General features: G+C 41.8%; 1 long non-coding RNA gene across 1 annotated transcript in view; it reads right to left on the minus strand.

Moving 5' to 3' along the window:
- Positions 1–3,125: 3,125 nt before the first annotated feature.
- The window catches only part of LOC104985529, a 15,558-nt gene continuing 13,390 nt past the window's right edge, over positions 3,126–5,293 (minus strand). Inside the window, exons 2-3 of the long non-coding RNA XR_824915.1 lie at positions 3,886–4,360; positions 3,126–3,792 (exon numbers count right to left, since the gene is read on the minus strand). This is a non-coding gene — a long non-coding RNA (uncharacterized LOC104985529). The remainder of the gene's footprint in view (positions 3,793–3,885; positions 4,361–5,293) is intronic.

Raw genomic sequence — 5,293 nt, forward strand, 5'->3', positions numbered from 1 at the left:
TTTCTTTGGGATTGGAATGAAAACTGACCTTTTCCAGTCCTGTGGCCACTGCTGAGTTTTCCAAATTTGCTGGCATATTGAGTGCAGCACTTTCACAGCATCATCTTCCAGGATTTGAAATAGCTCAACTGGAATTCCATCACCTCCACTAGCTTTGTTTGTAGTGATGCTTTCTAAGGCCCACTTGACTTCACATTCCAGGATGTCTGGCTCTAGGTGAGTGATCACACCATCGTGATTATCTGGGTCGTGAAGATCTTTTTTTGTACAAGTCTTCTGTGTATTCTTGTCACCTCTGCTTAATATCTTCTGCTTCTGTTAGGTCCATACCATTTCTGTCCTTTATCGAGCCCATCATGGTCAAGAAAAGAGTCTGAAATGCAGTACTCGGATGCAATCTCAAAAACTACAGAATACTCTCTGTTCATTTCCAAGGCAAACCATTCAGTATCACAGTAATCCAAGTCTATGCCCCAACCAGTAACGCTGAAGAAGCTGAAGTTGAACAGTTCTATGAAAACCTACAAGACCTTTTAGAACTAACACCCAAAAAAGATGTCCTTTTCATTATAGGGGACTGGAATGCAAAAGTAGGAAGTCAAGAAACACTTGGAGTAACAGGCAGGCAAATTTGGCCTTGGATTACAGAATGAAGCACGGCAAAGGCTAATAGAGTTTTGCCAAGAGAATGCACTGGTCATAGCAAACACCCTCTTCCAACAACACAAGAGAAGACTCTACACATGGACATCACCAGATGGTCAACATCGAAATCAGATTGATTATATTCTTTGCAGCCAAAGATGTAGAGGCTCTATACAGTCAGCAAAAACAAGACCGGGAGCTGACTGTGGCTCTGATCATGAACTCCTTATTGCCAAATTCAGACTGAAATTGAAGAAAGTAGGGAAAACCACTAGACCATTCAGGTATGACCTAAATCAAATCCCTTATTATTTTACAGTGGAAGTGAGAAATAGATTTAAGGGACTAGATCTGATAGATAGAGAGCCTGATGAGCTATGGATGGAGGAGGTTCTTGACATTGTACAGCAGACAGGGATCAAGACCATCCCCATGGAAAAGAAATGCCAAAAAGCAAAATGGCTGTCTGAGGAGGCCTTACAAATAGCTGTGAAAAGAAGCAAAAAGCAAAGGAGAAAAGGAAAGATATAAGCATCTGAATGCAGAGTTCCAAAGAATAGCAAGAGATAAGAAAGGCTTCCTCAGCGATCAATGCAAAGAAATAGAGGAATATTCATTATAAGGACTAAAGCTGAAGCTCCAGTACTTTGGCCACCTGATGCAAAGAGCCATCTCATTTGAAAAGACCCTGATGCTGGGAAAGATTGAGGGCAGGAGGAGAAGGGGACGACAGAGGACGGACGAGATGGTTGGATGGCATCACAAACTCAATGGACAGGAGTTTGAGCAAGCTCCAGGAGATGGTGAAGTACAAGGAAGCCTGGCGTGCTGCAGTCCATGGGGTTGCAGAGTTGGACATGACTGAGTGACTGAACAACATCATCAAAAGAGGGGGAGCGGGAATTTGAGACAAGTGGATCCTGAGGGACATGGACTTCACCTGTGTCAGTATCGCAGCAGTGGAAGTAATGACAGTTTCCATGTATGAGCCTGCCTCATCTATCCCCTGGCTCTAATCAGAGAATGCATCCTTCCTTAGGAGGGCCCAAGAGATTGAAACAAAGAGGGTTTGAGTAAGAAATCCCCATTATCTTATCCTGCCAGAGTTGCTTCTTTTTGGGGTGACTTTTCAAAGTCTGGGAAAACAGTATAGAAATACAGATAATCAAGTAAATTGAATTCATAGTATTAATACTTTGGTATGATTTAGGAATACATTTTATGATCCTTGGGATATTTTGTGTGTTTTTGTTTTTCAAGGTGTTCAAAATAAATATGGCATATTAGAAGGGGGGGAAGAAATAAACCAACAACCTTAAATCCAAAGCTGCTGAGTTGCACAACACCAGGAGGCCGCATTCTGGTGGAGTACTGTGGATGTTGTGCAGTACACTGATGTCCTTGGAGTGTGGAACAAGGTGGCCCTTTTTGGAATTTCTGAGATTGTTGTACAAGTAAACTTAGAAAACTCTTACTTAAAAAAAAAAATTTGAAAGAAACATTGGTGGTTTTATGAAGATGAAAATCCCAACAAACTGTTCTTGGGGGCAGCATATGCTAAAGTGACTTGATAATGCTGGGGGCACTATTTATACTTGGTCAGGTATTACTTTGGCCAACACATTCTTCTATGGGAGAAATTATTTCAAGATAGTAGCCTAAAAGATCATACCAGGTGAAGTAAAGGCTACTTGAGTTATGATAAAGAATTGTACCTTACCACTGAGCAAGACATTGTGTGGAAGGTTGTACAACTTAAAAATGAGTTCAGCAGAGCAGGTTGATAAATTAAAATGATTTACTTATTTAGTGATATCGGATCACAAGTACTTCCTCAACCATTTAATCCCAAAAGTCTAATAAGGGAACCTGTTTTTACTCCATGAACCTTCAAATAAGAGACCGTAAGGGTCAAGTAATAGAAGCAAAATGGAAGCTTCAATGGCAAACAAGTTGTTGACAGTTTTTCAAGACTTCGTTTGGAGCATAATAGATTGGAGAGAATTGCAAGTTTGCCCTAAAGAGGCTGGAGGGTGTGGAAATGGATGGAAAGTAAGTGCTCTATGGCTGACTTCATTTACCTGTTGCCTGCTTGACCTCGAAATTGTTGAAAGTCAGCTTCTCACTGTTGAGCAAAATACACCTTAATGTTGTAGCTCTCAAGTATAGCTGGACAAATGGTCAAAAGGCATGCATAACTATTCAAACAATCATCTATACATTCTTTATAGTTATATAAGTATATAATAGTTAAATAATTGTAGGCATTTGAAAAATCATGTTAACTTTAAACACCTAGCATGTCAGTGCAAGTATCTCAGGGTGTAAAAGGTTCATGAAGAACATGGCAACACACATCCTGCTGCAGATAATATATAAACATCTCAAATCAGTTCTGTTTAAAGAAAAAAAAAACAAATTTACAAATCCTGATTTTGTGTATTTCAAAGAAAAATTTTATTTGAAAAGAGCATCTTTATTCCATTATACTACTACTTTCAAAACATTTTTAGGGCACCTCGTTTGGAATGGCCTTTTGTTCCAGAAGCATATTCTTTTGAATTGCCTTAGCAATTTAGTGGTAGAAAATATTTGTATTTTGTTGATTGACTTGTTTTTTATTTACTTGAGTTTATGGTACAAAGTACACTGATCAGACAGGTCCTCAAATATTCTCATCAAGTTAGAAGATTCCCAAGCCCTCACTTTAGAGTTTAGAGCTGTGGGACCAGAACAAAGGGGAGTTACTTCTGAGTTTCCAAAGCTGGCAATAGCTCTCAGACCAGCTAAAGAGGTGGTCTTGAGCTGGGCATGTTGATTGACATCTGAACTGAGACCATGAGGCTAGAGGGGAGAGAGGTGTGAGGGGAGGTGGGGGTTGGGGATAGTACAATAAAGTTCTCAGGGCCTCAGGGGTCATTCTCCAGAGGGATGTTTTAACCACTGAAAGGGGAAGGTGTGCTGGTACAGATGACCTGTAGGTCGACTTAAAGAAAAATTAGCTATTGTGATACCCAGTGAGTTCTTCCCAGGGCCCACACTGAGAGAGGATGGTCATTACAGCCACCCAGCTACCCAGGTGGTGGAGAACACCCTCTTCCCATTCTCAGAGTCTTTTCCTCCAACAACATCTCAAATGATTATGCCCTGGAAAGAAAAGAGGGCAAGGGCTTTACCTTAGACACTTCCCCAGACAAGTGATAAGAACAGGCTGGTGAATCTTTCCCACAAAGCACTTACCTCTTGTTTTCCTTCCTCCTGGATGTCAAGCTGCTACTGCTCCCAGCTGAAGCGGCTCTTTGCTGTCCATGCTGTGGACACCTTTGCCACCAGATGTCTGAGGATTAAATCCACTGGGGAGTGGCTGCTGAACAGCGTTAACAATCTCACTTTGCCAACATCATTGGGTTACGATGAAGAGTTGTGCCTTATCACCAAGCAAGACATTGTGGGGAAGGTAAGGAAGTAAGTGTTAGTTGCTCAGTCACGTCCAACTCTTTGCGACCCCATGGACTGTAGCCCGCCAGTATCCTCCGTCCATGGGATTCTCCAGGCAAGAATACTGGAGTGGGTTACCATTTCCTAGTTTTTTGGTCATCACAGACTTCCTGGAGAAGACTGTTCTCATTAAAATAACCTCCAATGTTTTGTTCCATTCTGATAGTTAAGAGATGGCCATCACAAACACAGTACATGCTCTAAAATCCGACATGACCTATAAAAAGAATAAATCATTCAATCAATAAAATTGGCGAAATATCAGCAAAAAAAAAAAAAAGACTTGTGATGTAATAACCAGTGGATGTCACACTAATGAAAAGGGAGAGGAGAGAGCCAGTTCTCTCTTTTGGACAAAGTTCATCTTAGGAGAGTCTGATAGCAGCCTAGCTCTCTAAATCTCCCTCCTTCCTTGAGAAGTCTTTGTATTGCACACAACCCTCTGCCTCCAGGAGGCAGCATTAGGGCATTGATTTCTCAGGGAATAAAAAACGCAGGAAACAGATAAACATGTCATTCATCAAACATGTACTGGGCATCTTATCTGCCAAACACCTAAGGAGTTTACACTGACTGGAGAATATTTGGAATGGTGCTAACAGGTTTCAGGAGCAAAGCTGCCTACTTCCAATTCTGCCAGTAGTTCAAGCTGCAACGACATGATCTCTTCCAAATATGCCAGCTTTCATGTTTTTCTATTTCTCATTTCCAGCCCCTCTTCCTGTGATCAGCTCTCTCTTTAGATGGATGATAGTTTAGGAAATGCTCTGATCACTTCCAAGTGAAGCAAAAGAATGGTTACTATTCAGTTCAGTTCAGTCACTCAGTCGTGTCCGACTCTTTTTGACCCCATGAATTGCAGCATGCCAGGCCTCCCTGTCTATCACCAACTCCCAGAGTTCACTCAGACTCATGTCCATCGAGTTGGTGATGCCATCCAGCCATCTCATCCTCTGTCATCCCCTTCTCCTCCTGCCCCCAATCCCTCCCAGCATCAGAGTCTTTTCCAATGAGTCAACTCTTCACATGAGGTGGCCAAAGTACTGGAGTTTCAGCTTTAGCATCATTCCTTCCAAAGAAATCCCAGGGCTGATCTCCTTCAGAATGGACTGGTTGGATTTCCTTGCAGTCCAAGGGACTCTCAAGACTC

This window comes from Bison bison, unplaced genomic scaffold (genome assembly GCF_000754665.1).
Source record: "Bison bison bison isolate TAMUID 2011002044 unplaced genomic scaffold, Bison_UMD1.0 scf7180017864050, whole genome shotgun sequence".
NCBI classification, from domain to species: Eukaryota; Metazoa; Chordata; class Mammalia; order Artiodactyla; family Bovidae; genus Bison; species Bison bison.